The sequence below is a fragment of the Ischnura elegans genome, chromosome 4 (assembly GCF_921293095.1).
Source record: "Ischnura elegans chromosome 4, ioIscEleg1.1, whole genome shotgun sequence".
In the NCBI taxonomy this organism is placed as follows: Eukaryota; Metazoa; Arthropoda; class Insecta; order Odonata; family Coenagrionidae; genus Ischnura; species Ischnura elegans.
The window spans coordinates 47,296,300-47,308,956 of NC_060249.1; positions in this window are offsets into that span (position 1 = coordinate 47,296,300).

Consider the following 12,657-nt stretch of genomic DNA (forward strand, 5'->3'; position numbering starts at 1 on the left):
TTCGTAATACCCGCTGTCATCAAATCCTTTGTGATGATACTTTTATAATGGATTTTTTCAACGTGATTTTATCGATTTCTCTGCTGCCCCACCTATTGGCCTTCTCCACCCCATCTTTTTTATTCCTCGAGAGCTGTTGAAAGTACGCGAGGGTAGAGTCATATGGTCCCAGCCTTCGTTATTATCTCATTTTTTTCCAACCGACTTCAATGATTCGAGTCGGGGTAAACAATGGGATCATTATATTATCTGGCTTGGATGCTCTCGGTGGGGTCGGAAGTAATTAGGGCCTGGCCTCATTACAGTCAATGAATGGGATCTTTTTTTTTTCTCTTCAAATCCTGCACATCGCTACTCCGAGTTCCCTTTGGTATTCGATCGTTAAATAAACGTCGAAGATGCGTAGAAAGGGTGATACCTTGAGACATCCATCGGCGCCAAAAGAACAGCAGACATTATACGGTCGTATGAAAGGTGAATAAAATTTTTACAGCCATATTTTATTGTTTTCATGGCCATTTTGGTACGAAGTAGCCTGTGAAGTAACTATAAAATTAGCCAAGAACGAATGCAACGTTGGAAATTTCTTAACGGAGGTGCAGACAGCGATACTCAGATGTTAAGGGAATTAGGCTGGGAGCCGCTAGAGACTCGTAGGTTGCGCGCCTGGCTTAGATTGCTTGAACAATTGAGAATGGATATCTTTAAGAGCGACACGGAGAACATAATATTAGAGCCATACTATATTTCCAGGCCCAATAGAAGCGATAAATTAAGAGAGATGTTTTGCCGAACGGATAGATATGGGAATTCGTTTTTCCCCCGAACCTTAAGGACTTTAATGAACACTAGTCCCAACCTCGTTAGAGCACTTCATTTTTTTAGCTGTAAACGGCTGGTGTCCTTTTTAAGATTATTTTGTGACAACTAGATTTAATGTGAGTTTTTTTAACTTTCCCTTGACCTCAATTTTTAACGTTGGTTAGTGTCTTTGAGTGTAGGCTTTTAAAAATACAATACAAAATGTTTGGTCAACGTTTCGGTGCGTTAACAATAAACAAATAATCAACTAATCATATTCATTGCAAAGTAGCCCTAGTTAAGGTTTAAAAATTACCGTAACGTTGGCCAAAATTTTTTCTTTTAATTCTTAATGACCTCCATGACACTAATAGATGTTAAATATGGCGTATCAAACCTACTATGGCTCAAACTAAGGGTGATATCCCGGTTTTTTCACCATGTTTAATCCAAACTGTCCTCGATGCTCGTTCTACAACTGAGGAACAGCGGTTTTAACGCGCGAGTAATCATTGATGGGCTGAGTTTATTATCACAAGCCGTGAGAGGTAAACCATTACACTCCATACTTATGCCCGCTCCAAGTGGCGGTAAAAGATCGTTTATGAACCGTTTCAAGCTATCTCGATCCACAATTACGCCGAGTGATATCTTCACCTGGCCTTTTAGGGTCAACTATAACGTAGGTGTGCCACAATTTCGAATTTAGAGGATCATCAATGATTAGATCAAAAACGAGAGCATAAACCTGTATGTATAGTGAAAGTAGTAACTTGTGATTTTTAATATCATCATCATCATTAGTCAACAATCCTAAGATTAGTTTCATGCAGCTCTCCATACCGCTCCCCTATCCGCTAGCCTTTTCATTGCGACTTACGTCTTCTCTTTCACTTATATTTTATTTTATTAATCAAAAATTTCTTTAAAAGCTATGCTGTGTTTTCTGGAGTCTTGGTCAAGGTGATAATTTTTAATTCAGAGGAAATCCGGCGAATTTAATCTCATTCTTCAGGGCTAGGAAATTAAAAAAACAAAAGCGCAGTTACTATAATTATCGATGACAATTTTGCTATTTGAACTTGAATATTACACAAAAACATAATCAAGGCTAACCAGCCAAAAATTACTTGGCTATTGTAATTAGTATATCCGTTAATTTATCACCATCTTCACCTGTATACCATGCGATTTAAATTCTCTCGCGTTGCTGACTCCAGTGCTAGTGGGAGTGAATTCTGTAGGTATACTTTCGTAGTTGAGAAAACACCTTTCGAACGGTTTCCAAATGCATATATACGCATAATACTTGTTTATTTTTCATACTTTACGAATCATCTACGGCTCTATTTTAAGGCAGCATACGGCACTGGTGTACATAAACTTTTAACTTTATATTAAATCTAACTAAGCGTGCTAGCTTGCCTAACTTAAAGGTCTTCTTCTTTCCTGGTCTCGGTGGCGTTGAGGTCTTCGCGGCCAAACCTAAGGTCCTGGGTTTGAATCCCGCTTGCGTTGGTGGCCCCTATCTAGGGTGTTATCTTCCATCCATCGTTTTTTGTTAAAATAACCCCTGTTTTGAAAGTCCACATCTAGGTATTTTGGGGGGTAATGGAGATGAATAAATGAATAAAATAAAATTTGCGACTCATAAGTCAATAAACTGAAAAGTTCTGAAGATCGTGACTTCTCATGCACGCCGCGCTACCGGAACATATGTTAGCGGATGTTTATTTGAAAGAAGAGTCCCATGTCTCAATATATCTCTCGAGAAAAAAATAAATCTTGGGTCCAGAAGAAATTCCGTAAGTTCTCAGATTCACAGTCCATGTAGGACGCCTTTTTAGGTCTTTTTCTTTCCGCTTCTCTCCGTAGTCTTGATTTAAAATGCAAGTGGCGTACCTGTCTCGAAGAAATATTTCATATTTTGGACTGCTTAAAATTTTGCTCAAATTTTTGGGAATATAACGATGTTACGTCCTCTTGTCAAGTGAGGAAAGTTTTAAAGCTTCTTAATATTCCGAGGGGGAAGCTTTCGTCATCTTGAACCAGTATTCAGACCCCAGAGTTTCTGGAATGAAAACAGAACGTGTTTAAAAATAAAAAAAAATAAAAAACTTGAAAAATTTTTCCGCTCACATTTCATTGTGTGTTGAGTTGCATATTTCCTCTAACTTGTTTAACATTCAATGCGGATGAATTATTCATGAATCCCAAGCCCAAGGAATCGGAAGGGATGTATATATATTCTAAAATATGTTTGTTTAATGAAAATTCGGGATCCATAGCCATGATCGAATAACAGAGCTAATATAGTTACCTTTCTCAAAAGGGCTAAAAACCTTTTTCTGCTTGGCTTATCTCTTTATTTATTACTGCGCATACATACACATTGTATTTCCGAGTATAGTCGCACCCGTTTCGTTCTGATTTCCTCGCGTTTCTTGGCCACCCTGAAGGCATTATTTCGGGTACATGTTTCATCTCCGTTACACATAAAAGAACGTTCTACGTAAGTTAAACAGCTAAAATGAATGAATTCCCGTGCTCATTTCTGGGTGTAAACAAGAGGAATAGTGAACGAAAAATGTCGGTCGAAATCGATTTTTCTTGGAGCAATCGATTTTTCTTGGAGAAATCGATTTTTCTTCGAGAAATCGATTTTTCTTCGAGCAATCGATTGTTTTCGAGCAATCAATTTTTTTTTCGAGCAATCGAATGTTATGAATGAAAAGCTCGACTTTTCAAAAAAATCGAAATTTGAACGATAAGATCGATTAGTCGAGAAAAATTGACGGTTCTTTAAAGAAAAGTTTGTGCATAAAATGTTTATTATTTATTTGGAAAAACCGGAGTTTGAGTTGCCGCCATACAACGTTCTCGTGACGAGAAGGAATAGAAATAATCAGCTGGCTGGTGTGGCCAAAACAGAGGGTTATTACTTTTATTTTTTATGTACTCAACAAATAGTATTTTTATAAAAATAATCACATCAATTATTAATGATAATGTAACAAATTATTCGTGTAAAATATGCATAAATAACATCATATATCCTAACATACAACATATACATAAATCACTTCACTTTGTAGTTAGGAAACCGAACCAGCAAGATTAGAATCAAAACGATGCTTATGAAAGGGAATAATAATTGGGTACTTGTTTCATAAACGCGTTCACATTTGCGTATTATGTCGGTGGAATTATCATACGAGGGAATAAGAGGACTCGCGAGGGTTTTCCACGTTCGCAGAGTTTGAATAGCCACTCGGCGGCCCCGTGGTCGAGTTTTTATGGCCCATAGTAGCTGCGGGCACTGCTTGTCTCGACCTGGTTGCACTCTCAACGGACTTGATTTGCATTTTGAAATGGCCCGCATCATCGATAGGCTTCCCAGAATACTGGCTTAAGCGCCTCTCTCTCTCCGTCGCACCGTGTAGTCTTCCGGAGTCTGTCGAGAGGCGTCTTTTGTGCGAATTTCATTCTGAAGAATATATTAACTGCGTGAGAACTTTGTTAAAATCCGAAAGGCTTTATTCATCGACTGCGCGATTCTAAATGAGTGCTTTATACCTCTTCTTCATATGCATCGTTGTGATTCTGAAATCTGATTGTTCTGTTGTCAAGCATTTTTCTTTCTGATGATTCATTATTCTTCTCGTTTTAGTTTATTATCTGTTTAACGGAGTGAGAACTTTGTTACAAGCCGGAAGGCGTTCTATTATTCGAAATGCGTACTTAAATCCTCTTGTACTTACGCATCGTTGTGAATCTGATTTTCCTTGTTCTGTTTCCATGAATTTTTCTTCCTACTTATGCATCTTTTTTCTTGTTTTAGGTTATTATCCAATTAATTGTGTGAGAAATTTGTTACAAGCCGAAAAGTGTTCTTCAACGACCTCGCGATGCGAAATAATTATCTCCTTTATTCCTCTTCTTCATACAAATCGTTGTGGTTCTGATTCCGCTTGTTTTGTTTGCGTAAATTCGTCTTTCTTCCAATGCATTTTTCTCCATGTTTTAGGTATCTCTTTATTTAATTAATCTATCGGTCAAGGTTTTTAGGAGCCCTTGGAGTAATCGCTGTGATCTAGTCACGGATATTTCATTTATAATTAATTACTTCCTGAGTCTTTATTGCTAATTGTCGTTGCCCCTTGGTATTGTAATTCCTCCTCAAACCAGAAAAAAATCTGTCTTGACATTTCTACTTCATTATTCGCAATGGATCGACGATTCCTCCAATTACACCAATGTTATCATCACAGCACGATCTTCGATGCTTCGGCCATATTGGCAAATTACCATACCTCCACATTAGCGTGTTATGATACCTCCTTAAGGAGTATTTTGCCGGTCACCGTGGCCTTTTTCCCCTTCCTTAATGGATTTCCCTCTTCATTTCATCGTAAGGCCGACTTAATAGACTCTCTACTCTATTTAAATTCTCTCTCTACTCTCTATCTATCTAAAAATCCTCTTCCTCCTTTCTCTCGTTTACCCAACATTCTACCCTCTTTACAAGCACTGTTTTTTCTAACACTGTTTTCAACATCCCCTCTCCAATAGGTAATCGCTGCATCCAAATCATCCGTATCTCACCTATTCGCAAATGTCCGTATCTCTCCTCTGCTCACCGACCATATCCACCGTTTCGTCTTTCCTTCTCTTCTTCGCCTTGTTCACCTTCCCCATTCTTTTCCACACCCATATCTCGAACGCCTCCAGTCTTTCTCGTCTTCCTTAATAAGCGTCCGTGTGCAGATTATTAGCTCGAGTTTTTGTAGCTGATTCAATCAAGTCCAAAAAATCAAAATTAGTGTGTCGTTGGGGTGCAAATTAAGGCCTTGAAATGTTTTAGATGTCGTGTGAAAAATCCATTCTCAGACAAAATAATGGGCTGGAAGTCCAATTTGTAGAGCGATACGTCTACTGTCTATGAAGTACAAATCCGTTGGTAAATTTCATGGTGTTCTTAGTGTATAAATGTATTTTTTCGAAAGAACTTATAAAATATTCATTGTGTCTGAAATAATAGCGTTTATATGACTGATTTATTTTATTTTTAGTTATTGTTATTTTGATAACTCAAGCCACTGTGTTCAGTTTTTCCTCGGAATATTTTGTCCCAGTGAGGTTTATTAAGTCAAGTGTTTGCCATTTCAATTTCGAGATTAATGGAGGATGTGATGTCACGTCCGTGGCATTATAAAGTGATGAGCTTGTCGAATGCGTTTTAAATATGGATTTTCAGTGGTTCTTTTTTCATATGGCTGTGTCATTCATGTTTTGAAATGACTCCATGATAACTCTTTGAGCTTTCTTGAATTACGTAGTGTCTCCCGTGTGTTCCTGCGACGAATTAAAGTCTACCTACCCATAAATCGTCCCGGCTTCTCTTCCAAGATATTCCGTTTACACTGGACGCCTACGTTAATGTTCTTCAGTCGTATGTTGCTTAGCCTGAACATTTTACTTTCATCTTGTTTTTTATGCGCGTAGTGAAGTTTGCTCGGCGTTTTATCATGTAGGAGGGTGGGCAGTTCAGTTACAAAAGGTGATCTCGTGGTTGAAATTTGCATGGGACGGGAAGCAATCTTTCTGGCTGCTTTCCTAGCGAAGGCAGCGATATATCTCTTGCGCTCAGGATTTATAGAATGGTTATGGTGTCTGCGTATATACTGAATATTATATGACCATGAATCACAATCTGTATGCTGGACTTGTAAATGCCGTAGTGTTAGGTCAGATATTTGCTGCCCATAAGGTGTGCTGCGTGCTGCTTAAGTGAAAAGGATGAAGGTAAGGCGATAGCTTAAAATCATTGAGGCTTTGGGTAGTACCTGTCGTAAGAGTGATGTTTGAAGAATAGTCTTCCACGGGATTCAATCCACGAAACTGGTGGAATGGGATTGGAAGATAGAAATGATGGGCTGCAGAAAAACTATCATATTAATGTAGCACTGCTCTATTTGAGAGAAAAGGGAATATGAAAATCATTTCGAGTCAATCGTATCAGGAAAAATTTTGTGGGAACTCAAAGTAAACTGTGGAAAATAAAAGCATTAACTTTTGTAAGGTTCTCTAAATAATAAAAAAAGCACAACCTGGGTTTCATGACATAGTTGCATTTTTTCATTGGTACACCTAAAGTGTAAATATGTCATGAAACTGAGGTCGTGGTTTAAAAATAATATATTAATTAGTGAACCTTACTAAAGTTTATTCTTTTATTGTTCACAATGGAAAGATTTCGCACAGTTAAGCATGAAGTTTTCTGTTATTATCAAAGTAAATACTAACAAGAACGATTTTAGATTTGGACTTAGATAGATACGGAAAAATTCAAAATGACGAATTAAGCATTACTTTCTCCTTGACGTCCCAATGAAGATGGCTTGTAGGGTTATTCCCTCGTTTTCGTTTGTTTTCATTTTATTTAAAAAAAAGTTAGTTCAAATGTTATTTGCGTAACATCCTTACATTCATGTAGAGTGTAAGGTATCAGTACTTTAATGCAATTTAATATGTGTTAAATTCACTTTTTCATATCCCTTAGTTATATTTAAGTTGGCCTTTTTAATGTCTCAGCCAGTGGCGTTGCTAGGGGGACTTCCGGGGGTCCGGACCCCCCCCCCCCCCGAAATATGAAAACATTAATACTTTCTTTCATAAAGGAAAACAAAATATTAAAAAATCATGAATTTTGCTAAAGATTTCTTTGTCAAATGATGTTTTTCAGATTATGAAAATTGTTAAAATTAGTTTAAAATCCTCCACTTAGTATCTTGTTTTCCAAAAATTTTCCCCCCTATTTTGGACCCCCCCGATCGTAATTCCTGGCTACTCAACTGGTCACAGCTTTTGGGTATTGCACAGTTTCGTTGAAAGCTGTTATCCATACTTGATCTGAGGGGGGAACAGCATTTCACACGGTAAATAAAAATTATGTATCAGTACCTGACGATGATGTGATTATGTGTAAAGACTTGTAATTCGTTTTGTCTCAGTTTTCATAATGCAATATCACTAATTTTTACTTATTTAGCTGAGTCTGTTCATGGAATTACTCACTTTGAAAATGGCACGCAGAAAAAGTACATCATCAATGCTTCACGACGTATCTGGCTAATTAGGAAATGGAACGAGTGATTCGTGTCTTTTCGAAATAATGTTTGAGAACTCTTCACCTTATGATTCATTCATCATCGTCGTTAAAGCTCGCATGCTGCATTTACTTTGTTTGGCATGCCAACGAAAACACTTTCTCCTTTATTTATTTAACACATGAGAAAAAAATATGGAATGAAAATCTTGCCGAATTTTTCCATCTTTTTGGGAAATTCTCACAGTCATCATGAGACCTCCTTTTTTACGGTGGAAAAGGCGTGGGAGAATAAAGGTGGCGATGTACGCGAAAGAGCTTTTGATAAGAATGTGTGGAGACAGAAGAAAATAGAAAAGGAAGAGGCAGGTTTCGATCGAGTTGCTGAGCGGAGGAGACGTTGGGAGACAATGGTGTTCTTCACTCACACCCGATATCACAATACATTAAAAGAAATCAGTAGATGGAAGGGAAAGATAAGTTAGTACGACGAGAAGAAAAAAACATTCCTCATTCAGCCATCGTCCCATGACTTTTAACGGAAAATTACGCGAAAATTACCCTCTTTTCATGAGTTGGTGACGTCATTAGAGTTGGGGTTCATAGTTTCTTGCGGAGAAAACTTTCATAGAAGGTAGGAATCACTCACGAGAGTGTGAACCAATGCGAACCACGCGAGAACAGTGCGCGAGTCCAAGGAGTGGGGAGATGCGTCGACTACCTCGGCAGGAATCCTTGCCGTCATCTACGTATCTGCGAAAAGGTTAAAGTGGTTGATTTTCGTAATGATTTTAATGACTCTCATAACGTTAAAGTAAAAAAAAGCGCGAAAGTTACCACTAACTTTCCTGAAGTTAGTGACGGTATTAGAGTTAAGATTCACCTCCTCGTTCCGGGAGAGCCCTTCATTGAGGGAAGCAATCACTCACAAGAGAGTAAACAACATCAAGCCACACTAGAACTGTGCGCGAGACCATGGAGCGGGGGAAAAGCGGTGACAAGCTAAATAAGTCGGAGTTCGTGACGTCACCAACTTATCTTCGAAAAGGTTAAGGGTGGTTGATTTAGGAGACGTTGGCGGCAGAAACAGAGACATGTGTTTCTCTTTATTTCTTGAACTCTTTCCAAATAGAAATCTAAAATAAAATTAAGCAAATAAGCGCATTCCCACAGTTCACAGACGTCCGTAATACTGGATAGCTGGAGAGAAGAAAATGCATGGGAGAAAAAGCAGGCGATGAAAGAGAGCTTTTGATGAGAATGTGTGGAGACGGGAAGAGAATGAAATAGGAAGCGGAAGGTGGTATTGAGCGAAGGAGGCGTCGAAAGACAATTCCGAAGACGCGAGAAGGGGAAGCGATGTCGAACGAGATTGGAGAGGCCGAAGGAATTCTGGGAAGGAAAAGGAAGTTTCGTTGATGGGCTGGCTCGTGTGATTTCGAAGAAGACCGTGTGAATGGAGTTAGCAGTGGCAGTTCCTAGATAATACCTTCCTTATAAGGTGGATACCTTGTTTTTCAATTAACTCTTTAACCCTTAGAGTGCTGGGAAATGTCTCTCTTAGATGCTGATAGTTCACTAATAATTCAATAGTCAGTATTCATTTTATTTCAAAATTAACTATTTTCTTTTAATTATAAAAAATAACTCATATTACCAAAAAATCGTCAAATAATACATTAAAAAGGTGAAACCACATAATAAAGATTTCTTAAAGTTTTTGAATACATGTATACCTTTAGTTGTTTTTGAGACCTAATTTGTTTCCTAGACTACTGCAAAATCAGCAAAAATGCCTCGGCACTTTTAGCATGGTACCTGGAAAACTGGTTAGCACTCAAAGGGTTAATGTCCATAAAGATTGCAACCATTAGATCGCATAGAAAAATACGTTTTTAGGCTAATATTGATGCGTAGATTTCAAAAACATTTATATGAAAGCGATATCTCTAATAGTTTCTGAGATACAGTCTGGGACGTGAAATATTAACCAATCCTCGTTCCCTTATGGTACATTGGGACGTACGTGTCACATGACATAAAAATACTCATTTTGTGAAAATTAAAGCACAATTGTGTAGTTTTTCGTACTAACTCTACAGGCTAGGTACTCATGCAGGAAAAACCGAAAGTTCCTTTATATTTTAGCTTGTCATTGATTCGTTATAAACTTCGTAAACAGCATTTCAAGTGAAAGTTCTTAACAATGTTGAAACTACAATATCTAAAGGATATCACAAAAAGAATTTAAAACTAGAAGCCAATAGCCTATTCCTCTAGGATCGGGTTGGTGTGGTGGCTAGAGTGTTGGCTTCCCACCCGGCGGGCTCGGGTTCAAATCCCGGCAGTGGCAGAGAATTTTCAGAGACTGCCCGATCCCTGCTTGAGTGTTGTGTGGAGGGCATTTCAAGCGCAACACTCCGTCCGTCGGATGGGACGTTTAGCCGTGGTCCCCCTGCGCCTTTCGTTAAGAGCAGGCTAATGCCGACGCCGGGTTTCTCTCCACCCTTCCTTCCATACCCTTCCCTCATGGCGCAAATGACCTCACCTGTCGGTCGCCTCCTCCAAATACCATACCATACCATACCTATTCTTCAGTTGAACCAATTCTTAAGACCTGGCTACACGATACATTAACATGTACAAGTTAATGTCTAAATGATCGCGTAAATGAACCATCCAACTTGTGCGAACGCATGAACTGAAAATAGAACCTGTTCTAATTTAGTTCATGCATTTGTACATGTTCTGTTCCGGTCCATAAAAGTCATTCATGCAAACAGACATTAACTCTTGAATGTTAATGTACCGTGTAACCAGGCCTTTAATATAATGCCTTCTCATTTAATTTTGAGAGAATTTAAAAAAAATTTGGGATACATATCCATGATCCTCGATGATTGCCTACGTTGATATGATACTGGTGGATCAATATTTGATTTCTCGTCATCATTCATATTGCCATTATTTTTAACCTCCTATCAATGAAATTTTAGCGTTCAAAATGAATACAACTGGCGTCGATGAGTGGGAATCAGCCTATAGAAACTTAATTTAGGAAAAGGAACTTATATTTCATTTTACAGCCTAGTATTAGCGCAGCGATTCATTTAATTGCACCTTTTTAACTTTTTTATATTTTTTTATTATTATTTTATTTAAAAGGAACTTATATTTCAATATACAGCCTAGTATGAGCGCAGCGATTCATTCAATTGCACCTTTTTAACTGTCTAGTTTCCTTTTATTTACCCGGCAGAAATCATCGCTAAGAAAAATTGATCACAAGATTTCTTTTTGACTATGAAAATATTGAAAAGCAGTTCTTTTAAGTAGAATGACATTGTAGAATGCTGATGTCTGAACCATGTCTTGTCCAACGGATTTCCTGGTCTGTGTCCAACGGATCTCGTGTCCATGGCCCTTCAGAACACTAACTGGTCCAGCTCCGAGTATTATCGTGTTGCAATTACGGCGCAGTAATTTTCACGGTTATTGCTGTTAGAGGCTATTTCCGGGGTTGAGTAGGGTCATTCTGTAGTCGTCCCGTAAATATTAGTGTTTATTATGGCTGTGCGCTTCAACTGTTAATGGCTGCTTCAGTTATTTACTGTCTTACATTCTTTCGTATTGACTCTGTGGATATTTTAACTGAATGTATATCTCTTTGTCTTTTCAGGTGAGTGGAATTTGCCGATACATGAGATTACTGTTAGACTGCGGTATGTATAATGTCCTCACTTTGTAACTCTAAATTAGGATTGAATAAGCCCGAACTTTCTTGATTCTATTGTTCTATTCTACATCGATACTCGAAAAAACAAGTTTACAAGAGTTTTTTTCAATAATCGTTAAATAATCTAAAACGCCCTATTATAGAACTCAGTGATTCAGTGGGGAGGTTGGTAAGGTTGTTATAAAACTACTTTGTATTTATTACCGCTATTAAAAACCCTTCTTTAGCCATTGTTATAAATACTGCTTTTTATTGTTGCCGGAATATGATTTTACGATTGCAGAGAGGACGCAGTGATACTGTCATGATTTCTTCCTGCCGAAAAATTTTTGCACGCCGAATAATTTTTCAAGGGACTGAATTTTAATGATTTCTCGTGAACCAATTCGTACTCCTGTCGATTAAATCTTGAGCGCGTAATATTTACTCAAAGTTTCATAATATTCCCACCCTCACCAAAAGTTAGTTGTGGTTCCGAAGATAAAAATTTGATGGTCAGTTGTTTTTCTTAACGTTTCCATTCCGTTATTCGATCGTTTTCTAGCACACGAATATTACCAAAGCAACATGATAACAAATACAAACAAAGCGAGGGCAAGGCCCAGAGGAAATAGAGCGCATGTATGGTGTATACAATGATAAGGTCTTATGAAGCGACTGCAACTGAAGCTATTCACGTTGGTGTGTTTTAAGAGCAGTCTTCAAACCCTTCTCGTAGACTACTAAACTTCCGTTCACCTTGAAATAAAGATTCATTTTCCTTTAATCACTGCTAGTAACTCTAATCAATTTGCGACAAACGTTGATCTGGGATGGAGTATTTTTCGCCTTCAGCGAACCTATGAAGAAGTGCCACTTCGGTCCTTAGATTGACGCAGAAGTCAAAATTATGTGGGTATACGTAGTTAAATATAGATTCAAAGTCAAGTTAGGAGCTCTCTAGATTTCATTTCAAACCCTCACGTTTATCTAAGTACATTGCGTATTGAATCATCAATAGTCGGCAATAGTA